Source organism: Sminthopsis crassicaudata, chromosome 3 (genome assembly GCF_048593235.1).
Source record: "Sminthopsis crassicaudata isolate SCR6 chromosome 3, ASM4859323v1, whole genome shotgun sequence".
Lineage (NCBI taxonomy): Eukaryota > Metazoa > Chordata > Mammalia > Dasyuromorphia > Dasyuridae > Sminthopsis > Sminthopsis crassicaudata.
This window is the reverse complement of record NC_133619.1, coordinates 32992152-33018138: the sequence shown is the minus strand read 5'-3', so window position 1 is coordinate 33018138 and position 25987 is coordinate 32992152. Positions and strand designations below refer to the sequence as shown.

Here is a 25987-nt window from a genome sequence, read left to right as displayed (position 1 = left end):
CTGCTTTCCATCAACAGAATGTAAAATTCCTTGATGTCAGTGATTGTTTGTTGTTGTTTGCATCTCTAGTGACTAAAACCCAAAGTTGGATGACCATTTCCCTGGAACGTGGTAGAAGGGATTCTTCTGAAAATAATTGAGAGCTTGGATAAGGCAGCTGCTAAAAAAATCCCTCAGAATTTTAAGACTCTAGCAAGGGTATTTCATAAGATATGATAAAATATAGAGCTGGAAACGAGCTGAGAGGTTATTTAATACAATCCAGGCATTTTACAGGTAAAGAAATAAGACCAAAAATTGGAACCGATCCATTCAAAATAGCAGAAGAAACCGAGGCGGAGTGTGAAACCAGTGTTTTGTTTCACCAAATGTTATGCTCTCTCACTCCAAAAGATTGGGTTTTTCTGTGGGAATTTGGTGGCACCTTTATAAATAGGTCTTAGAAAATGGTTTAGTTTCAACAGAAACAGATAGTGCTGTTGTTGTTCAATTGCTTTAATCATGACCAATTCTTCTTGACCCCATTTGGGGTTTTCTTAGCAAAAATAAAATGATTTGCCATTTCTTTCTCCAGTTATTTTGCAGATGTGGAAACTGAGGCCAACAGGATTAAGTGACTGCCAGGGTCCACAGCTAGTGCCTCAGGTCCCATCTGAACTCAATCCTCCTGATTCAGGGTTCACTGTACTATTTTGCTGCCCTGGACCTACATAGTGGGCCCTATTTATGTCAACGGTATCAAGTATTTTCTGAGATATCTCTTCCCAAAAGTCCTGCAGAAAACTAAAAGTTGAATTCTTGTGGGTATAATTGTTTCAAAGGTCATGGTCATCTCCAAGATACTAAAGATTTTGAAAAGAGGACCATTTGCCATTTTGGTACTTATTAGATGGATTTCAAAAGGCATCTGTATTACATTAACTGAATGGCTTTTAAATAAGTTTGCATATACTATTTTTGTATTTCTTCTCATTCTCAATTTGGTATTTTGAAAATCATATTCTTTTCTATGTTTTTGAAGGGCAAATGAAAGAAGTCTTTAGAAAAATTCAGTATGTTTGAAGGGAATTCCTAAACAAGTCAGGTGATAACCTCAGCTTTGAAAGAAAAGAAAAATACAGAATTATTTATTTTACTTTCAGATTACAAAGTCCTTTGTCAAAATTGATCTCTATAGCCTGGATTATAAGAATCAAGATTTCAAGTGAACTTAAGAGATCAATATCCTCATTTTTACAGATGAGAAATCAGGCTGAGAGAATGATAGGAAGTAGATTGGAAGAGAATCTGCCTAAAAGATGTGACATCCAATTCTCCTCTCCGACCTTGTTCTACTTTATTAGGAGTTTGAAATCTGAAGTTAAAATTACCTCTCAAGGTCACACACATGAAGTAAATGCTATAACTGAAATGTAAATCTACTTTCTCTCAGTCCAAAGCCAATGCTAGTGTTGTTAGAATACATTTCTTTTCAGTCACTTTTAAGAAGTCTCATTTTACTAATAAGGGACAAAATGACACAAGATATTTGGAAATCAAACCAGAGCGACATACAAAGACAGCTGCTTTGGAAGTTTGCCCCAATCACAGCTAGTCAGTATCATGAAATTTTCCCCTATTGAGCTGGGGTTATGTTTTCTATAACAGCAGGATCACTGGTCACTCCGATGGTTTACTGTAGAAAAAATTTACCACTATGAGCCCATAAGGTCCAGAGAACATTTTAGCAAATAAAATCTCCTTCTCTATCAAAACAAGTTTTGATTTTCCCTTTGATTTTAAAAACTCCTTAAATTTGTGAGTTTTCAGTCATTTCATCCCATACTCCTAGATTCTCTGTGATCCAATGACAATGACTTTTTTTTTTTTTTTTTTTTTTTTTCCTTACACAGGATTATCCATCTTCCAACATGTTCACTAGTTGTTTCTAGTTTCTGGAACTCTTTTCCTATTCATAATCACCTCCTGGTTTCCCTGACCTCCTTCAAAAGCTTCAGCTAAAAACATTACTTCTTTTAGAAGCCATTCCCTATCATCCTTAACGCTATCATTTTCCTTGAGCCTTTCCACTTTATTCTGTGTCCATATGGCTTTCTTCTCTTTTCTCCCCTCTTTCTTCCTTCCTTTCTCTATTTACATGAGGCAATAAGCCCTGATGTGTAGGTGATCTGCCCAAAGGAATAAGAATTTCTTGAAATAGAGCTCTGGAAAATTAGGCTCTGATAAAGCCCACTGGGATTCAAATTGACTATGCCTTAAGCCCAAATCACTCGGGCTCTCATTGACTGTCCAATAATAGGTACCAGTGGAAGGAAGCTTCACTTAGTCATTCTTTGGGTTTTATTGGCTCAGAGACAGTATAAATAGAAATCGTTTCAATTCCAGCCAAAAATCCTTATGGTCTTCCCTTCCCAGCAATTTTTTGGGGGGGATAAGTAAAAAAGGGCATCTTTTGCTTCATTTCTTACCTACCCTTAAATCACTGAATGGGTATTGCCTCAGGAAAAAAAAATGAGACCTGGGAAAGAACTTGGCTTATAAAGGATAACATCTCCCAGTCCCAAGCTTCCCTTGAAACAACAAAAACTGCAAAATGCAGCCAAGCACAAATGCCTGATATTGTGGTCTGTAGTATCCTACTCTCTGGGCCCCTATATAGGTTTTCTTGGCAAAAATACCAGAGTGGTTTGCCATTTTCTTCTCCAGTGAATTAAGGCAAAAAGAGGTAAATTGGCTTGCCCAAGGATCAAATTGCTAGTGAGCGAGTGTCCCAGGATAGATTTGAACTCATCTCCAGTTCCAGCACTCTGTCCACTGTACCATCTAGCAGTCTAATACAGTGAGTCTATCTGACAATACATAAGCCATTCTGCCTTAATTGTCTCTGGCAAGAGGAAGGTTTGTTTCATTCATGTTTCTTTTCCTTTCCTTCCTTCCCTCCCTTCTTTCCTTCTTTCTTTCCTCCTTTCCTCCTTTCCTCCTTCCCTCCTTCCTTTCCTTCTTTCCTTCTTCTTTCTTTCTTTCTTTCTTTCTTTCTTTCTTTCTTTCTTTCTTTCTTTCTTTCTTTCTTTCTTTCTTTCTTTCTTTCTTTCTTTCTTTCTTTCTTTCTTTCTTTCTTTCTTTCTTTCTTTCTTTCTTTCTTTCTTTCTTTCTTTCTTTCTTCCTTTCTTTCTTCCTTTCTTTTTTCTTTTTTAAAAGATAATCAGTTTTTTAATTACTCACAGTTTGACTTTCTTTTGATGACCCTCTCCTTTACCTTGTGGCAGACCTTATATATTATTCTGTATTAGTTCATTCAGATCTTCTCATGTTCTTCCGAATTTATCACATCAGTCATTTCTTACTTATTCCACTATATTCTTTTTAAAAAATATCCAAAATTGCCTTTTTTATTTTACTTCTTAAATACATCACCTTACTATAAAATAGAGTTTCATTCATATTTTAATTTTTCTAATTTAGGAACTAAAATAACCATTTCCATATTATTATGCAATTTCCCCCTATCAAGTCTCCAATCTATGATCATCCATTTTGTTTCTTATTTTTTGGCACAAAAAAGAATGTTGCTATCAATACTTAGGTTTCTTTGGAACCTTTGTTTCTAAAAATCTTTTAAGTGTTTGATGTATAAACTCAATAGTGAGATCACTGGTTCAAAAGGTATGGACAATTTTGTCTGTTTTCTTGCATAATTATGAGATAATATATAGAACAGTTGAATCAGTGAGCAGCTTTGCAAAAAGAAAAAAGAAAAGCCTGCTTTCCCAGGGCTCCTCCAACAATGATTTTCCCTAATTTTTGATGTCCTTTTTATTTTGCAGGACCTAAAGTAAAACCACAGTGTTGCTTCAATTAACATCTCTCAATGTTTTAAATGGTCATTTCTTGTTTGAAATTCTTTTTAATATGGTTAGTCTCTTGATACTTGACCTACTATGGAATTACTCTTGTATATATATTTGTATAAAACCTTTTTTTCTTTTATTATTTCTGCAAAAGGTTTTTAATTTAATTTAATTTAATTTAATTTAATTTTTATTTTTTTTTTTTTTTTTGAGGCTAGGGTTAAGTGATTTGCCCAGGGTCACACAGCTAGGAAAGGTTTTTAATTTTAGATACCTATAATAATGGTCTTCTAAAAATCATAAAATCTCCCTCTAGTCATCACTGTGAAAAGCCACTGATGCTAGTTTTTGTTGTTGTTGTTGTTCATGTTTGTGTTTTTGGTTTTTCCTATTTGGATGACATATTTTACGTTCTGGCTGTCTATGTTGAGATTTTGGTGGTAATAATGTAAGATACTGGTTTAAATCTCATATCTGCCAAGCTTTCTAGTTTTCCCAGTGGTTCTTATCCAAAAGGACATCCTTGTTCTTAGTTGAGCAAACACTGAGCTACTGTCTTCAGTCATTTCTGCATTTTGCTTATCAAATCTATTTTGTGGTTGTACTTTTCTATCCCTTTGCTTTTTAATAGAATAAAATTTTTGATAATAAATGCTTTAATAATACAGTTTGAGGTCTATATAGGTCTCCATTTACACATTTTCTCATTTTTTCCCATTGATATAATATATTTTATATAATTTCACAGTATTTTGTTATTTTATTTAGTTCAATTGTGGCATTGGTAAATTAATTCGAACGCTGTTATTTTTAAAATCATAGTGATATATTCTAATCTTTCTTTTAAAAAATTCAATGATTTGATTATGCTTAGACTTATATTTACCAACATGGTAAAACATGTACTAACCTCACCAAGCTACACCTATTATTTGTGCTTAAAAGTCCATAATCAAAGATTTCTAACTTGGATCAACAGCCCTGATTTTTAAGGTACAACCACACATTTTTATAATGTCTAATTTATATTACTTGTCTCATGTAAATTGAGCACATATTTAAAAGATCAATCAAATATCAGTAATCCTTATTTCTGACAAAATTTCATACCTTAAACTGAAGGTGAGAACAGAGGGTTTTTGACATTATTCTTGGTTGCCTAGTAACCTTGTGTAGAAACTAAATGGCTACCTAGAGAGACCTGTAAAATCACAGAGAAGAAATCGATTTGAAAGTATCTTCAGCAGGTTAATTTTGTTTGGGATTCTACCCACACTTCTTGAGAAGTATACTTGTTTGGGGGGCTTCAAGTCCTCTCCTTTGATGTGGTCAGACTGATTTTTTTTTCCTGTGAGGTGACATCATTAAGATTTCATATCTCATATAAAAGAAGTCTTGCTAAGTAACTTTTCCCTTTTACCTTCTGTAGCAATTAGAATAAATAGTTATTTTGAGAGATTAAGAAAACTTTGACATTTTCAAATCTAGCCTGCTGAGATAGGGACATATAATGTTGTTATTATAAAATGGGTCTCAAAGGTCCAATGGTCTTTAAAAAATTAATCATGAGTTTCCATGCAAACAGATACAGAATTTTCAAAGAGACATACTCAACTATAATAGCAAGACCATGGGATCACAGAATCTAAAGCTAGAAAGAATATTAGTTTGTCTTATTTTATAGATGAAGAAATTAAGGCTGGGAAAGTAAATTGACTTGCCCAAAGTCATACAGGTCATAAGCATCAGAAGACAGATTTGAATCTATTTCCTCTAACTACTGAGCCAGTGATCTTTCCATTGAAGCAAATGGTTCCCAAATTAACAGGATTTAGTTTTAGCTCACAAGTTTGATTTCATGTAAACTTTCTAGAATACCTATGATCCTGACTCTTGAATGCAGCTCAAAAAATGCACTTTAAGTCCGTTGCCTTCCTTGGAGGAAGTGAAATGGACTTGAGTCAAAGCAGGTGCTATTTTTGATTTACTATTAACCATTAGAATTAGTCCAAGAATCAAAGTTTTTTTCAAAATCCATTTCACAGACTGCAAGGTTGAAAGAAAATTAATCATATCTTAGAAAGACAAAAACTTCAGTCCCGACCTAAATGTTTTATCTGAACTGTGTCTAGGAGACATAATAAATTCTGAGACACTTGATTGTTGAGGTATATAGATAATTGAAAATACCACTAAATTCAATCCTGAGTGAGATAATCAGATATCAGTTTTAGGAAAATTAAAAACCCATTAAGAAAAATAACAAGAAAATGATAGCATTTATGTGGCATTTTAAGGTTTGCAAAGTATATTACATATATTATATAATTATATCTAAGAAAACTAATAAATTATTTTAGTTCCAAAATCATTGCTCCAAACTCTAAATAATTCTTATATGTAAATCTTTGGCATACCATGAAATACAGGTGTATTATCTCGATCCTTGATAGTTTGAGTGTTGCCCCTCACCTTGCTGTCTCCTGCCCTTGACCTTCTTATCTTGACCTTATCCTGTCAGGATTAAGTCATGATCCCTTCCTGGAATTATGGCTTGTATGCTCACCCAGTGTCCTTGTACCCCTTATCTGCCTTGGTTTCCCCTATAGCTAAAACACTGTAAAAGTTCCCTGCTTCAGTTGCTCAGGGCCGAATAATTTGGACAAAGAGTCCCATTAGAGTCAGCTAGCCTAAAACTCACCTAATATAAACTTTCCAAATTAAAAATCTCTGTCTTGCTTCAGTTTCTCTGGCATTACATTCATTTCCACATGGGGATCCTTTATACATTTGGTAACATGTCATACCACCTCTACATACCAATATTTTTTGCTATGCTACTGAATTTTTGCATGGCTTATCCTTTATTCTCATAATTGAAAAGGACAAATGAAGAGATTATCCAATGGTTCCAGAACCCTTTGCAGACCAAAACACTCTAAACATCATTCCCAGATATGTATTATCTATCTACACCTATCAGAATATGCACAAGTCTCTAGAATGTAGAGGCTACCTTTTTTTCTTTTTTTTTTTTTCCCTCTTTGTATCTTTGGGGAGAGGGAGGGAGGGATTTTAGCACTAAGGGTGTAGCTCTAAGATCATCTCCATTTTAATGTGCATCTATTTCAATTGTACACTGTTTGCATGTTGTCTCCACATTTAAGCTCCTTGAAACCAGATTTGTTTGCATGTTTTGTTTATTTATTCTTTTGCTCTTCTTTTTATCCCTAGTGCTTAGTACAGAGCCTGGGACTTGATTTGACACAGCAAAATCTTAATAAATATTTTTACATACATTCATTTATAAATATAATAAAAGAATCACAGATTATCAGGATTAAAAAAGAGCAGAATATATAATGACTGCAATTTTGCAGTGGAGTAAAAACTAAAGTCTAAGTGTATCATGAGCTGTCCAAGGTTCTAGTTACCTGCAGAATTAGACCCGGAGGCAGATCTTTTCATTCTGAGTGTCTTATTCTTTTCTATTGTTCTCAGTAAACCTACATTGATTATGATTGTTCATTTTCCTTTTCTAGGTTTTCAGAAACAACTAGTAATTTTACATCTACTTGGGATTCACTGATATGGTAAACAGTGATAAGGGGCTCCTAAGAACCCTATTTAAAATCTGGTTCAACAGAGGCCAAATAGATTAAGAGTGCCATTAAAGATGACCTGAAATAAGAACATTTTAATTTGTAACTTTCAAAATAATCCAAAAAAAGTTGCCTTTTTTTTTTTTAATTCTTAATACAGGAAGCCTAAAGTAAAATTCATTGTCTCCTTAAGATTCCCCAAGGCACTAGTCATTCCCAGTAAGAAAAAAATGAGAAATCTAAAGCCGAGACTTAATCACTTGAATAAATAAATTAGATTTCCTAAGCCTAGTTAGAGAAGTCAGAGATAAGGAACAGGAAATTGATTGCATTTTAAAGAAAAGAGGACACAGAAGGCCAAAGAAAGCCTATTAGGATCCCAATAATCATCTATTTCCTTTCAATTGTCTGAGAGTAAGAACTTTATGATAATCAATTATTTTAAAATTCATGTGGCTTGCTACTAAGCCATTTTTTTTTTCAAGGATCACTGGTACTTATTAAAAGGTCTTAGATCAATGGCTTTGCAGAATTTCATCCCTGCTTATCCAAAAAGCTCAGAGAGCCCAGGAATTGCAGTCTCCTCCATTGTTTACCACTCCGCCTCATCTCAACCTCATCAGGCTCATTACCATGAACCATACAATCCCTAGGTACTTTGCTAAGAGTTATGCTAGCTGGCAAATTCTCTGGCATAATGGTGGGATATTCGTATAGTGATGTTGATCCAGCAATGGGAGATTCAAGCCAAAAATAGATTACATATAGGCCAAATAAAAATCTGTGAGTAAATCGCTTCCTTGAAGAGTAAATAACATTAAGAAACAATATGAACCTACTCCTGAATATGAATAATATAATATTTAGGACACTTCTTATGTGTGTGTGTGTGTGTGTATGTGTGTGTGTGTGTGTGTGTGTGTGTGTGTGTAGTAGGGAATAGAAAATTTACAAAAGTTGTTAAGGAAAAGAAAATAATTAAATTCTTGAATTTTTTGGATATATAAAATAAGTTTGATTTTCCACACACATTTATTTTCCCTTTTTTTGTTTTTTTGTATCCACATTTAGCTGACTTAAGGAGGACTAACACTAAACAGCACCTCACATAGCTGGATGCTTCCTCTCAAGTGAACCCAATGATCCCTTGCTGTAAGTTACATTCTTCATTTTTCAAAGAGTAAAGAGAAAATGGATTCTACAAGAATGTGATACGTCTATTAAAATAAGCCAAGTAAAATAAAAAAAAAAAATTGATGGGGAGAGATAGAAAAATGTTTAAAGGATGTTTCTTTGCTTTAAAATAAAAAAAATCTAATCTATCACTCACTGACAGAGAAGAGGAGAAAAATATAGGATTGACTAGAGCGGCTTCATGATTTCAAAATACTTCAATAGACCAGGAGAATAGGGCTGGTCCCAGAGGTCTGAGCCTTGGGAAAGTCAATACAGAAATTATTTCACACTTTCAGAATAAGAAAAAAGATGAAGGCAATAATATGGAATAATTGGAAGATCTAATACACTTTCATAATAAAAACTATCTAGAATTTTTATAACACATTCAAGTTTGGAAAACAAATTACTTATATTACCTCATAAAATCCTCACAAAATTCCTGTAAGGTAAACAGTTTTATTGTGCCCATATTAAAGATGAAGAAACTGAGGCCAAGAAGTTAAGTGATGTGCCCAAAATAATGCAACTAAATATCTATGGTTGATTTAAATGAATGTATTCTTGACTCCATGTCCAACTACATAATGATATATCTTCCTTGCTAGTTCTAAAAAAAATAAAATTAGTATCATTATGTATGTATATATTTAATAGTATCTACAAGTAAAAATTATGTACACATATAATAAACAGCTATTTGTGATACCTATTCATAGATATTTTTACAAACCTATGTTGAAAATGCAACACATTGGAAATAATGCTGCATTTGCAATGGGAGGATCAGGGTTCTTCCTGATGCAAACATTTATTACTTGTGTCATCCTGATCAAGTTATCTATCTGATGTTGGTCATAGTGATGAGAGTTAGGAAAGGGAGAACCCCTTTTGGAGAACCCCTTTTGGATCAGCGCAAGGATAGTCCAATGATGGTGCAGAGTGCCCTGTAAAGGAATTTACAGGCCTGAAAACCTAGATTGATAAAAAAAAGGTTTATTTGGGGTTTGGAAGTAAGGGTAGAGGTAGAAAGATGCCAGGGCCAGAGGTGGTCGCCCGGCGGACAGGAACCCTTACATGGCTGGAAGGATACCATGTTGGGGAGGGGGGCTCCTGCAAAGAGTGGCCTCGAAGGGTTTCCCTTTTTATAATCTTGAAGGTGGGTGGAATCCCAGGCTCCAGGGTCAGGATTGAATAGAATTCAAGGAGTTTTCAGATAAGGAAGAAATTGTGGGTGTTGGGAAAACCCAAGTTAGTTCAGATCTGGGGGGGGGGAAGAGGGGAGGGAGGACTGGGGAAAGCCTGGATATCATTGGAATTCAAAAGAGTGCTTTTTGACCAGGATTTGTGAATCAAAAGAACCTAGCTTAAAGGGACCTCAACTCCCATCAATAGTTTCCTCATTTGTGAAGTAAATGGGTTAAGGCAGAAAACTTTTTTTTTTGTTGTTGTTGTAGTAATTTTTTAAAATTAATTTTTATAATTATAACATTTTCTTTGACAGTACATATGCATAGGTAATTTTTTTTTTTTTTTTACAACATTATCCCTTGTACTCCCTTCTGTTCTGAATTTTTCCCCTCCTTCCCTCCACCCCTTCCCCTAGATGGCAGGCATTCCCATACATATTAAATATCTTATAGTATATCCTAGGCACAATATATATGTGCAGAACCAAATTTTGTTGTTGTTGTTATTGCAAAGGAAGGATTGTACTCGGAAAGTAAAAATAATCTGGGAAAAAAAACAAAACAAAACAAAACAAACAAACAAAAAAAAAAACAATGCTCACAGTTTACACTCATTTCCCAGTATTCCTTTTCTGGATGTAGATGATTCTGTCCATCATTGATTAATTGGAATTGGATTAGCTCTTCTCTATGTTGAAGATATCCACTTCCATCAGAATACATCCTCATACAGTATCATTGTTGAAGTGTATAATGATCCTCTAGTTCTGCTCATTTCACTCAGCATCATTTGATGTAAGTCTCTCCAGGCCTCTCTGTATTCCTCCTGCTGGTCATTTCTTATAGAACAATAATATTCCATAACCTTCATAATTTACCCAACCATTCTCCAATGGATGGGCATCCATTCATTTTCCAGTTTCTAGCCACTACAAAAAGGGCTGCCACAAACATTTTGGCACATACAGGTCCCTTTCCTCTCTTTAGTATTTCTTTGGGATATAAGCCCAGTAGTAACACTGCTGGGTCAAAGGGTATGCACAGTTTGATAACTTTTTGGGCATAGTTCCAGATTGCTCTCCAGAATGGTTGGATTCTTTCACAACTCCACCAACAATGCATCAGTGTCCCAGCTTTCCCACAGCCCCTCCAACATTCATCATTATTTGTTCCTGTCATCTTAGCCAATCTGACAGGTGTGTAGTGGTATCTCAGAGTTGTCTTAATTTGCATTTCTCTGATCAATAGTGATTTGGAACACTCTTTCATATGAGTGGAAATAGTTTCAATTTCATCATCTGAAAATTGTCTGTTCATATCCTTTGACCATTTATCACTTGGAGAATGGCTTGATTTCTTATAAATTAAAGTCAATTCTCTGTATATTTTGGAGATGAGGCCTTTATCAGAACCTTTAACTGTAAAAATGTTTTCCCAATTTGTTACTTCCCTTCTAATCTTGTTTGCATTAGTTTTGTTTGTGCAGAAACTTTTTAATTTGATGAAATCAAAATTTTCTATTTTGTGATCAATAATGGTCTCTAGTTCTCCCTCAGACACAAACTCCTTCCTCCTCCACAAGTCTGAGAGGTAAACCATCCCATGTTCCTCCAATTTATTTATGATTTCATTCTTTATCTAAGGCAGAAAATTTAAAGAATCTTTAAATTCTTATCTAATATAAGAAAATTGAGATATGACCCGATAATAATAACACAATTCTATCAAGCAAATCCACTCAGATGTTCCCCCAAAATAGTCAGCCATCACTATCACTTTGATTATAATCTCTCTTCAAATTCTGATGGAAACAGTCTAGGATGATGAATCCTAGAGGTTGGAAAATAGCAGCATTCTACAGAAAATCAATCCTGCTACTTGCACAGCCATGTCGTCATGCTGGGAAGCAACTCCTGTGAAGAAGTAACTAGACTTCCATCCTCCACCTCTTGCTAACAAATTGCTAGTTGTGGAGAAAGTAAATTGATCTAGTTGAAACAACAAAGTGCCCAGAGGTAGAGACAAGAGAAGGTATATGTGAAGTCAATCCATCATTACTACCTCAACTATTCCCTCCCCTAGAACCCCAATGGAGATAATCCAGAGCCATGAATTACAATTATAGAGCCCCTATGATACTGAGTCTTGGTGACTGAAGAAACTAATGAAGAGCTCTTCCTTGCCACTATCATCTGCTAAACAGTCACCAAAAGATAAACCAAAGATCCCGGGAAGTAGCAGCTTTCTGCAGACCTCCAATTCCATTTCCTGCCCATCTCTCTTAGACATCATCCTGATAACCTCCATGGAGATATAGTCTGTGGGCACTGCATTCATAGCTACTGAAAAGAAAATTCTCATAATCAAAGCTTTTGACACTGTCAAATGCTTCAATATGAGAAATGGATGATTTTATCAGTAGAAAGTACATCAAAATGATGTTAAAATATTAAAATAAATTTAATATACATTTTAAAATTTATTTTTAATTTATGGAACAAAAACAAGAATTTCTATGACATGGTATAATAAAAAAAGCTGGCTGCACATGAAATTGCAAATCTATTATGGACAATTTACCATTCTTTTAAAATATATAATAAAATTATCATATAAATTTATTTATTTTTTCTTTTTTAACATAGAAAATGAACTCTAAATAGGCACATAAGCAGAGATAATTTCAATTATATGAGAAAGAAATTGGAAAAATCAAAATGATTATAGAAATAATCATATTAAAGATGACTGAAAGAAAATAAATAACAAAAAGCTAACTGAATTAAAAGTAAAAGAATAGAAAATCTAATGAACAAAACATCAAATTAACACAAGGAAAAAGCCTGAAACAATTAAAAACAACAACAAAAAATTCTCAGAATCCTTTGCACAGAACTATATCCTTAAAAATTCAGAACACAAAAGAAAGAGTATTACTTCAGAACTACAAAAATTCCAAACCAAATGAAGACCAAATAGAGATATTAAACAATTCAAACTCAGAGAATCAAATAGCACTAGCTATAAAGGAACTAGTCTTGATGGATTTACAAGAGAGTTCTATCAAACTTTTAAATAAAATTGATACCAAACCTACAGAAATTTTTCTCCAAAAGTAAAAAAAAGCACTATACTAAACTCTTTATATGAGATTAAATAGAGTTTTAATACCAAAACCAGGTAAATATAAAATAAAATAAAGAGAAGTATGGACCAAAATCATTAATGAATATCAATTCAACAATTTTATAAAAAATCTTGCTAAATTCCAGCAATTTATCTAAGAAAATATTCATTATAAACAAGTTAGATTTATAACCAAGTAGGCAAAGATGGTTCAAAATTAAAAAAAGATAAAACATACAACCTAATTAACTATAATTACATAATGATCTCAATAGATATAAAAAAATAAACTTTGACAAAATACAACATTCATTTACATTTTCCCTGCCTCACAGGATTTTGTGAAGAAAGCACTTTCTAAACTTTAAAATGTGATGTGAGCTACATGAATCCTAAAATGAGAATGAATGCTATTATTTTTATTTCTCTGAGGATTGTTTTTATTCTCAATTTCACTTCTTCCATGAAGTTTTCTCACACTACTAGTGATATATAAACCACTGGGATCTTCTTCTTCATCTCATCTTAACTCCTAAGTTACTTGACTGATAGTCTAACATTTAAACAATTCTCTCAATATATTTTATCTAAAATGCTCTCCTAATTTTGTTGAGCCACTTCTCCCCCCCCTCCTTCCCTTGCCATTAGGACTGGCAATTGAGTTTAAAAAAGAACCCAGGAAAAACCCAGAAGCTCTGACACCATTACCTATCATTGTGTCATAAACTTCAGGTGCATTATCTGGATCTTTGTTAGGATAATTCTTTTTAATCCCCCTCCTTTTGAGTATTGCCCCTCACCTTGCTGTCTCCTGTCCTAGACTTTTTATCTTGATCCCTATCCTGTCAGGATTAAGTTAGGATCCTTTCCTGGAATTATGGCTTGGCTATACTCCCAGTGTCCTTGCTCACCTTATTTGCCTTTGTTTCCCCTATAAGCCAGTATATTCAGATTATGTATTCTATTTGCAAACCCTAGTTATCTAAAACTCTATATAAGTTCCTTGCCTCAGTTTATCTGCACTGAATGCTCTAGGCAAGAATTCCATCCAATCAGCTAGCTTAAATTCCACATTAAAGATTAAAAACCAATCTCTGTCTCAGTTTCTCTGGTATCATAATTTCAACTCTATTATGATCTTCTGTACTCTCCATTTCTCCATTTATATCTTCTACCATCATTTCACCTAGTACCAGAAACACACTAGGCAGCTAAAACACAATAAATGATTAAACTTAATAACTTTTTTTCATTCATTTATTCACTGAAGTATTGAACTTAACCTACTAATCAACATTTATTACGTACCTACTATGTGCCAGATATGTTCTAAAAATCACAACAGTTTCTGGTCCAAGTCATCTTTACATCCTTCAAATTATAATGCTATGTTATCTCCTCTAAATCACTTTTATCCCAAAATATCACATGTGGAAGATTATAATTAGGAAAGCACAAGCATGCAAAGAAGTAATTTATCTTGTTTTTTTATGATAAATAAATAAGGAAATAAGGCAAATTGAGGCAAAGAGATAATTTATGAGACAGAATTGTCCTTGAATAAGGATTCCAAATGTTTTTCAGTTGTCATTGTTTTTTTGTTGTTGTTGTTTTGTTTGTTTGTTTGTTTTGTTTTGTTTTTAGAAGAAAATTTACCAAAAAAATCTTTCTATTTTTTTCCTTGTGTAATGTCCAATATTGTTAGGAGGGTTTTCTCATATTTCAACTAGAAGGTTTTCTTAATTTTAATTAGTTAATTAGTTAATTTGTTCATTCTTTTATTTATTTATTTGCTACCACAAGCTTTTTATTATTTCCTCATTGCCTCTGGGGCTTTTACATTAAAATTCAACCTGATGGAATTATCTTTTTTTTTTCCCCCACTCTCAGTTAAGTATTATACATAACAATTTAAGACTGTGTCAGAATATATATTGCCAGCATTTTACATTTCCAAAATGTTTTAGCACCCAACCATTGGTTTTCTTATCTTTGGTAAAATATACAACTGCTAATACTTTAGAATGATTATCACACTGAAAAATGTCTTTGTTTCACTTGACCCAGGAAAAGGAAAATCAAAGGCAAAGCGGAGTGTAAAGGGGACATGAAACTGAGAAAGACTATTACTCTGACAACTTGGGAATGGAGAAAGAGACATTCCAGTATTGTTTACCAAATCATGTACCAGTGACAATGGAGACAAATAGTACAATGTCCAATCATCAAGTGAATAGTCCAACCACTCAAATATTTTATATATATAATACCCAAGCCCGTATTTGGTGGGAAATTTCAAGATGATTAAATTTTCCATTTGGTGTTTTGTTGAATAGTAATCATACAATTTGGTCTTCTTATTTATTTGGATACTATATAGTCAAAGAAGTTATCTCTATATACTGTGAAAAGTGTAAAAATCTCAGACTTCAGTGACTCATCGACTTTCTAGGGCATTAAAGGCAGTCCAGTAGACCTTATCTAGACTTCTTGGTTGGGGGTGGGATCCCCCAATTGGAAGAGAAAACTCCTTTTTGTCCTCAAATAATTTGGTTAGCAATACTAAATAAGATAGTTTCATGATGTCAGAGATTAGTCACTCTGAAAAACTAATTACCTATTTTCCCCACTTTTTCTATCATTGTCAACACAACTAGATCCCTTTACCATGGTCTTCTTTTCTATCTACCCATCTTCAAATAGCAGTAAATTCTCCAAAACATTTGATATAGGATTAGTATATACAAATGTATATTTGTATACTATAAGGGAATGTCCTTGTCAGCTTGTTCTTTGGCCAATTTGGTAATTTACTTTTCTTGACTATGCATATCCATTACAAAGTGTTTTTTATCCTTTTGTTTAACTGGGTGGAAGAATGCAGAAGGGAAAGAAAATACTTGCTTGCTAATTTTAAAAAGTAGTAAAATTAAATGTCACTAATTGATTTTGTGATGCTACTTTTCTCATCTGGAAAATGAAGATAATAATAGTGATAGTAACTATTTCACAAGATTACTGATATTTGGATTTCTTTCTTTTTTTTTGGATGGGGTTAAGTGACTTGCCCAGGGTCACACAGCTAGGAAGTGTTAAGTGTCTGAGACCAGATTTGAACTCTAGTCCTCCTAAATTCAAGACTGGTGCTCTATCCACTGCATCACCTACCTGCCAGGATATTTGGATTTCTTTGTAATCCTTAAAGAACATCATAAAAATAAGAAACTGTTCATATCAACATATCAAGTTGTTAAAACAATTCATTATTAAATAATTATTTAAAGCAAGTCATTAAAACAATTAGAGGCTCATACAAAAAATCCAAACAATAAATGTGTTGGCTTTAAACTATCCAAATCTTTTTTTTCCTGTCATTACCTTGATTTCTCTCTTGGTTAGAAGTAGCATCTACTCTCTGGGAAGCCAAAAACTAGCATAAAAACCCTTCTTCAGATCACATCCAAGATGAAATAATACATATAAGGGAATCTGGGATAAGGAAGGCATAGGAGATGGTGATAGGAAACACAGGGCAACTGAGAATGAATTCTTTCTAGAAATGATAATGTTGATTTAATTATAGTTTTCAAAACTAGAGTTATGACAGGAGAGTGAGGGATATGAATGGTAGCATGGCATTGTAATAACTGAGTAGTGGAATGAAGAGTCTTAAGATGAGAGAAAGAAATGGTGAATGTTTACCAGAGTCCAGAGTCAGAGGGATAAGAGACCCAGTTGTTGATTAATGGATTGATGTACATATCAGCCTCAGAGTTAAGTAAACTCATCATCTCTCCCCCTTTGAAAACACAAATCAATTTAGGGGAAATCACTTAAGCAGCATGTTTCCTTAAAAAAGAAATAACTGGATTTAACTGAATTAACCATATGGTTTACAAAATGACATTCTTAAAATAGACTTTTTTCTTCTTCAAGCTAGCCCATGTATTCTGAAAAACTCTATGGCCAAATACGTAGACAAATTCTCAATCTCCTGGGGGAAATTTGTTGAATGTGAGATGCATTTAGTCAACACAGAAATAAAAATGTTGTTTTACTTTCACAGTTTGAAGGCTTTAGAAGGGAACAATTGGAAATAAGCAGAAGAGTTCATTTAAGAATAAAGAAAAACATCCACTGTCTGTAGTTTGCTTTTCAGAAAAGAGCTGGGCTTCCTGAATAAGATAATGAGTTTATCACAAGCCAATATTATGAATAAAATTATGAAAGAAGATTAAAAACTGGACTTGTGATTTCAATGGTTTCAGAGATTCCAGATAAAGAAATTCTCTCCAAAATCCACAATAAAAGTAAGGGAAACTATATAACTACACATTATAGAAAGCAGAGTGAATGTCATCATTGAAACCATAGAAAACAATAGCTGAAGACATAAATAATATACAATTGTGCCCAAAAAAAGGCATCCGGCTTATCTCCATGAAAGTTGTCATTGGCTAAAATTTTATTTTTGCTTTATAATTTCTGAAGAACACAAGAACAGCCATCAAGTAATTAAAAGAACTCCCTTTTTGATATGTTCCTTTTCTTTGATGCTGATCTGCTTCTTCTCACTCTGATCCAATATGGTATAGTAAGAAGAGCACTGCTGTTGAACTCAGGAATATCTGGATTCAAGTCCTATCTTAGATATTTCTTCGTTCTAGAACCATGGAGAAGTCATTTAACTTTCCCGGGATTGTTTCCTCAAAGAGAACTGGACTCAAAAGTTTCTAAATTTCCTGATTCTACAATCTTTTTTTCTTCAGAAATTTATTCTCAGCAATATGTCAAATTCTTATCTGATAGATATTGGATGATAAGAATTTCAATGATCATTTCCTGTTGTATATCTCCAACTTCAAACATCTTTTAGCCAATCACTATGTAGAGACCATTTGCTATTTAAGTGTGAGTTCCCTGAGAACTGGGATTCTGTTCCATCCTACTGCATACCCCCAGTACTTAGTATTGTGTCAGGCAAAAGTAGGTTCTTAAGAACTGTTTATTGACTGTTTCAATTGAAAGAAGAATAAATAAAAGACTAGTACCTAGTTTTCAGAAACTACTCACAGCATAACCTAATTAACCGACCAATCTAAAGCTTATGGAGCACCTACTATGTGCCAGGCACTATTCCAGGAGACAACAGAAAACTGATCCTGCTTTCGTTGAGGTTTCTTTCAACTGGTAGAAGACAATGTACACAGTTGAGTATCCAACTAACCACTGGACAATAATGATCTATGATGCCTCTAAGGTTAATGTACACCAAATGTTGGGCAGCTAGGGGCATAGTACATAGAATGTTGGGCCTGAAGTCAGGATTATTTACCTTCGAGTTCAAATTTGGCTTGAGACACTTACTAGTTACCTTTTTGGCCTTAGTTTTCCCATCTGTAAAATGGATTAAAGTCTTTGGCAAAACTCTAGTGCTAGATGAATGGGATGCATCAATGTTATTATTAATTATTCCCTATTGTAGAAAGGTTTCAAGATAACCACAAAAGACTACTTCTTTTATATTTGCAGACTCAGCAGTCAACACTCCAAAACAAATAAGTAAAGGATTATTTGAAGTCTTTCAAATTTTTGCATTTGTAAAAGAGTGTATTAAGATTCACTCAGAATAACTACACATTCTAGTTCATATAAGTAAATCACATATATATATATATATATATATATATGTATATATATATATACATATATATATATATATATATATATATATATAAAGAAAGGCATTGGTCCTTCTCCCTCCTTACCTGTCTCCTACATTCTACTTATGGCTACCATGTTAGATGACTCCTTTAGCACTAAAGACAATACTGTTGTAACACGTGGGTTATAATAACACATTCGTATGCCTCTGGATTTACAGATACAAAGCCTTTTCACACAAGATGGACATCTATTTGCATATTCACAATAGGCCTGTCATATTGATCTAACTTTCCAAAATATTCACCAAATGTAATTAGCAGATAAAATTGTGCTTATTACATGGAGCAATACTAGACAATCTAATGTAGACATTCAAAAGGGATCAGTTATACTGGAAAACTGGAAAAGATCAAAAATGCACACTTTCAATAGTTTTGAGTGAGTAGTGTACTGGGTTGGACTATCTACATATTTTCTTTGAACAGACATTGGAGATGGACTTTACCTGCCCTCAAGGAACTTACTTTTGTAGGTGGGGATGTGTGTATGGAAGAAGTGGAATAGATATACACTGAGAAACAAAATATATCACACACACACACACACACACACACACACACACACACACACACACACACAGAGAAACAGGGATGGTGGTATTTGAACTAGACCACTAGAGACCTATAATATTGAGGTCAATTGTCAACAAAAACTTTACAGAAAGTCATAAATAAGAACCAGTCAGTATGTTCATGAAGCTGTGAATTTCACTAATGTCACCACACTTATTTGGATATCAATAGTGACACTGAAATCTTTTGAAATATTGAAGAGAGAGTACTAAAAAATCAGAATATTCAAAGTTCCCCTATATCACAGGATTAGATTTTAGGAATTCTACAAATCTATATCTAAAAAAAGTTCCAGTTTTGAAAAGCAAAATGAACAGAACCAAGAAAATATTGTAACAGCAATATTGTTTTAATAACACCTTTGAGGAAAAAAAGTCATTCTGACTTATGTGAATGCCCAAATTAGCTACCAAGTACATATGAAGAAAGATGCTGTCTGTATCCAGAGGAGGGAAAATCTGACAAATAGAAATATAGACTAATTTTACACATGTGTATGTGCATATATGTGTGTGAACACACACATGTACATATAAACATACTTATATGCACACATATTTTGTGTTTAATGGCAGCATCTTGAGGGGAGGGAAGGGAAAAAAAGAAAAAAAGGGATATCGAGTTGTACATAATAGATTGCAAGTACAGTCATCTTCATAATTATACAATTTTATGGAAGTGCTTGTTTTATTCCACAAATTAAAACTAAGTAAATAAAATTTAAAAAGTGAAGCTAAATTCTAGAGCAAGAATTCTTAACTTTGTTAACAGTGTATATTTGTGTGTGTGTGTGCCCCTGTGTGTGTATGATAGCTTACTTTTGGCAGTCTATTGAAGACTATGTACTCAGAATAATATCTTTATTGTATAAAATAAAACATATAGGGATACAAAGAAAAGCAATTATCAAAATATGTTTTTAAAAAAACATTCACCGACCTGTGATTAAGAATCCCTATAAAGGGATATCAGGTTTAAGGCCTCAAAGACAGCAAAGTACACAAGAGGATGAAGTTGAGGAGAGAGAAATTGGGAAAGGTAAAGATGGAAACAAAAGGAACATGCAATGTTTAGCCCCTTAATGATATAACATTTCTGCTGTAAGAAATACAAGAAAACCTAATTGGATATCAAGTCCAAGGACAATGACCCTTGCCCTCAATGCTGGGAGCACAGTTCTAGATTTTATAAAAGGTGTTTATGAATGTGACATGCTCCCAGTGGAAGAAAGGACAGAGGCCTTGTCAGTTCTAAGATCTCATTTGTGCAGACTTAGGCATTCATTTATAAGACAAGAATGAAGTTATTTCTGACTTAAGATAAGCTCCAGAATCTAGAGGCAGAGAAGGATAAAGGATTTTTACAATATCTATTCCAATCTCTTTCTCTTCTCCTCTTACAGATGAAAATGTAGGTCACTTTTAATAGTACTTCCATTCATTCTCTCTCCCCATTCAACATGTTTTTACCTCTTGCCTGGCCCTATTGCCCTCTATCATCTTTTAATACTTTTTAACAGAAATTTTATTTTTTAACGCTGCTATTCATACACCTCACATTTTTATTTCCAATGCCTCTTATCACCCACCTTTCTTCTAGTTTAATCAAAAAAGAGAAAGAAACATATGGGGGAAAAAACCCTTTATCATGACATTTAAAACGTGGCACAAAAAGCATATGAAAAATCAGGCAGCTAAATAATACCGTAGAAATTGAGATTTGATGAATCCTAATCTTATTGTACCCGTTTGATGTTCCTCCTACTTGCCCCATCTCCCATCACTGTGCATTTGCACAAAGACTTTAATGTACTATTGGTGAAGGTGTAAATCAGTCCAGCCATTCTGGAAAGCAATTTGGAAGTACGCCCAAAAAGTCATTAAACCCTGACTCAGGAAAACCACTAATAGGCCCCAAACACAAAGAGATCAAAGAAAGAACAAAAGGTACAAAAGTATTTATAGCAGATCTTTGTATAATAGTAAAAATCCAGAAATAAGAAGGTGCCTAACTATTGGGGTATGATAAATAAATTATGTTATATCGGTTTAATAAAATATTATTGTACCACCATGATGGAAATCACATGAAAAGTACAGTTTAATAAAAATCTGAGGATATCTTCATAGAAACGACGTACACTGAAGTTAGGAGAAACAGGACAACAACATATATAACAACAGCTTTAGGAAGACTTGAGAAATTGAACTGTTGCCATTGCTAACTATATTTCCAAGGGACTGATAATTAAGCTCACTACTCACCTCTAGATAGAGAGATAATTAACTCAAGATACACAATAGACTAATATTTTTGGTTACAATCTAGGTGAGATTTTGTGTTTGCTTGAATACATACACATACACTCTTACAAGTATGTTGTTTATGTGTGTGAGTATATAAATATGTATGAATGCATATACATATGCATTAATGTCTATATGTATTGTATATATACATAAAGTCACAAAACCTTTTTTATTCTTTTTCCTCTTCTTCCATATATATATATTTGGCCAATGGGTAGGAGGGAGGTATAAGGGCAAACAATAGTTATAGAGTAGAAAAATTTAAAAAAAAGAAACCATTGAGACATCATTTTCAAAAATAAAGGGAAAAATAGAAGGAAGCTCAGACAAGCAGGACAAAATTAAAAGGTTCAGGCTAATCTTACATACTTTCAAAGAAAAGCAATATATATATATATATGTTATAGATTAATGTACAATTCTTTTTTTATGTTGCTACAGCATTTTTCCATTTATTTATTTAAGCTCAAAATACAAGATTTTTGGAAAAAAAGTTAACTTTCTGCATTTAATGAATTCATGCCATTGTGACCAAACTTGTGATGAGCCCCCAAGTGGCAAATCCACTGTCCAAAACCAAATCTCTACCATGCTTCCCAGCGAGGATTTGTCAGAATTTAGACTAAGTTACTATTGGCATTGACTTCTATCAGAATGAGACAGAAAATCTGATAATAAACAGGATTATGGTTAACTATATTTATAACTAAAATCACTAACTAAACTAAAATATATCCCTAAAATGGGCAGATTTATATAAGGAAAAGGTGGAAAGATTTAAAAGTTGAATTTTAAAATATTTTTTCAATAGCCCTTCTGGTTCACTGCTGAGAAGTGATAAGTGCTATTAAAGATATAGTTATATCCCCTGGGGGGGGCAACTTTCTCATCACAATGAGGCAACCATATTTTCCATTTTTTCAACAAACTTATACGAAGAAACGGGCATAGGAGGCTATGCAAGGCTTTCTGTTTTGTTTCATCTTACATTTTAATTCCAAAGATTTTTGAGCAAGGTCAGCAACAGACTGGAACAGATCCTGCTGAGTTAAAGATTAGTTAGTTGAGCCGGATTTGCCAGATCCTAGACTACATCAGAAAAAAAAATTTCAATTATAAATCTAATTACAACTTTAATTGTTAAACAGTCAGTCAGATTATGTTTTGGTACATGGTTTGCACTGTTTCTTACTGACTCGGAAAGCAGGTGTTTCAGCAGGTGTTACCTCTGGGGCAACCACATCACTTGACTGCCATAGAGATCTTAGACTCTCTCTCTCCCCATGGTCTATTATTTTTAGTAACACATGACAGCTCTAGACACTGCCATCCTCCCACCATCCCTCAAGAGGGTGAACTATGAAGCGTATTTCTTTGCATTCACTGTAAAGGCAGAATAAGGGAAGAGTTGGGGAGGGTAAAAACAAGGACTTGTCCCTCCAGATATATCAATGATGGAGTGATATTATGGAAAAATTCACTAGTTCTAGTGTTAGGATACCTGGTTGCAGGTCCCTGTTCTGCTACTACTGATTACATGACCTTGGACCAGTGACTTAATTTCCCTGAAGCTCAATTTCATAATTTGTAAAATGGATGGTGAGTTGGAAAGGGTGACAGAGTGTGAAATTAGCTTAGGTTCCCACTGATGTTATGATTCTGATGCCATGATGAATGCCTATTTCAGAGGAATTTTAGACAATGGAAATGCTTCCTACATCTTACTTTGTGAAACACATCAGAAGTAGCCTAGATCTCATTTCCTCTCAATTTTTTTCCCATCAGATTGTACCCACCTCCCCATCACCAAGCTTATCCTCTTCATATCTGCTTTCTTCTCTCCTGCTTTCCTGTGTGTCCAGGAACCTTTAAAAACTCCTCAATTCCAAATTTTAAAATCCATATCCACTTAAGATACGTTCCCATATCATTTCTCCATTCACAGTCAAATTTCTAAAGAGAAAACAAAAAGTTGTCTACTTTCATTACTGCCATCTCCTTTCCTTGTAAAACATGTTCAATATGGCTTCTAATTTCATCACTCAACTACAACTCTTCCCTTCAAAGCCACCATGGATCTCTTGATTGCCTCACCTGACATGGTTGATCTAGTTCTGGAAGCTCTCTTCTCTCTGAGACACCTCTTGATTTTCCCCCAAACTTGCCTTCTCCAATTCTGCCCTGCTCTTTCCTTCTTGGTCTACTCTGCTGCGTCAACAACCGTAAGCTATGTTTTCACCATGGTTCTTTGCCTTTGGTCTTTTACTTTGATCTTTTAACCTACTTTCTCTTAGTGCTCCCATGATCTTCTTTGGGTTGAATTATCATCTCCATGCATCTGATTACTATACATTCAGCCCCAGCCTTTCTCTTGAGTTCTAGCCCCTCATCACCAACTGACAAGACATTTCTAATTGGATATTTCAAAAGCCTCTCAAAAATCAGACATTTAAGCCTCTCAAATTCAACATGTCTACAACTAACCTCTTTTTATTTCCCCCAACCCTCTTTATATCAAGTCTACTACTGTCTTTCCAATCAACCTCTTTTTTCTCCTACATATCCATTCATGGCCAACTCCTTTTAGTTTTACCTTCACATATTCTCTTTCACAATTTTTTTCTCTCCCCTCACGTAGTCACCAGACTAATTCAGGCTCTCGGTACCTCTCATGGAGACTTTAACAATAGCATCCTAATGGGCGTAACTGCTTCAAGTTTTTTTCTAATGACATCCTCAACACAGCATCTGAAGGGAAATTCCTAAACCATATATTCAACCAAGGCACTCCTCTGTGTGCAAAGCTTTAGTGTCTCTTCCATTGACTCTAAGATCAAATGTAAACTGCTCTCCCTAGCATTAAAAGCCCCTCTTCCGTGTTTCTCCCTTCATATACACTGTAGTTCTGATAAACTGGTTTTGTTGTTGCTCCTTTCATGTGACTTTCTACTTATGATCTTTATGTCTCTGTACAAAGAACTCCTGATTCCTAAAATGCACCCCTTCATCTCCCCCCCTCTTAGAAATCCCAACTTTCTTCACAGCTTAGCTGTTTTTTCCCCTAACTCCCCCAAGGCCCAATCTAAAGTCCTTGAGGACAGAGATGTTTTATTTTTGTCTTTGTATTCCAAAATCTTAGGGGTACATAGTAATTACTCTCAGAAATACTAGAGTGACTGAATGGTTGATGAACCTACATATATGAATCTATAATATTACCATCTCTGTCCTCAAGTCATCACTTTTTATTTCTGAGTTACCAAAACATTTAATGCTTTCCTATGCTCAGAAGTACTTCTCATCAAAGTCTACCAATGAGTTCTAGCCAAGCCTGAGAAAATTCACCCCCTTACATTAGAATGAGTCTGTCCTGGAGTAGGAAGGATCTCTACCATGTGACTATGCACTTTTTTTCAATTCTCAGTATATGTTTGTCCTCCAGGGCATTGACACGTGGTTCTCCTGTGATAATAGTTCTTTTAAAGAGTTTATTTTTCAATTCTAACTCAAAATTTTAGGACCAAGTGGCTGTTGATAGGCAAGACAAAATGAGAAAACATTTATCATACAGCATGCATCTCTCAAATGAAATTGCATTAGACTGAAATTTACAATAGCAGCAGTTTGAAGCAAATGCAATAACAGTTTTAAGTAGCATTACAAGATTTATTTTTACATGTTTAAAATTCAAAAACTCATTGGGGAATTCTGGAAATGGAGAATGTTTCATTTAGGAAAACTCCACGGTGTTTTGTTTCAACACTAAACTGTAAACAGCTGTGTTAAGAGTATCTAACATGCATATGCTCTTTGGATTTTTAAATCCAAAGAGAGGCAGCCCTCAATTATACAAGGTGATAAAGGAAGCAATTCTATGGATAATCCACCACAAAAGGAAACCTCCAAATAATTTATACATGTGTTCACTTATTGTTACACACAATTCTTCCATATTTGTCCATTCCTTCATTTATCAACTTGTTCTGAATACCAAGTATGTGCCAGGAAATAGATTATGTGATGGAGGTGGAAGGGAATATGATGGGTTTTAGTCGAATAGAGGCTCAAATTTTAGGAAGAAATGATCTTACGATCATAGCTCTTAGGAAGGTATAAGAGAAAACCACCCTTTCCAATCCTCTTCCAATGCATTTTAGGAAAACAGGCTCGAGGACACTCAACTGCTTCCTCAAAGTCATATAGGTATAAAGAGTTACTGATGGCATTAGATGGAGTAAAGAATGTAGTATAATCTAGATTCATCTTCTCATGAACGTAGACTGTAGTGGATTGAGACCAAGATGGAGAAACTTCTCCAAGTAGATAGAGACCCAAAAAGGAATAGAATTCTGCTTAGATAGAAACAGGGTGCTGAGGGTGGTACGCGAATTGGGTTGCTGAGGTGCTGATTTACAGTTTCTGGTACTAGTTATGAAA

At 34.2% G+C, this 25987-nt stretch overlaps 1 protein-coding gene and 1 long non-coding RNA gene across 8 annotated transcripts in view; one reads left to right on the top strand and one right to left on the bottom strand.

Moving 5' to 3' along the window:
- The window catches only part of NAALADL2 (N-acetylated alpha-linked acidic dipeptidase like 2), a 1407963-nt gene that overhangs the window by 421743 nt on the left and 960233 nt on the right, over positions 1-25987 (bottom strand). The gene's annotated exons all lie outside the window — the stretch shown is intronic.
- On the top strand, positions 5035-15093 carry LOC141560297 (uncharacterized). The gene is made up of 3 exons (XR_012487687.1): positions 5035-5095; positions 8522-8602; positions 15010-15093. It is a non-coding gene; the product is annotated as an uncharacterized LOC141560297 (long non-coding RNA).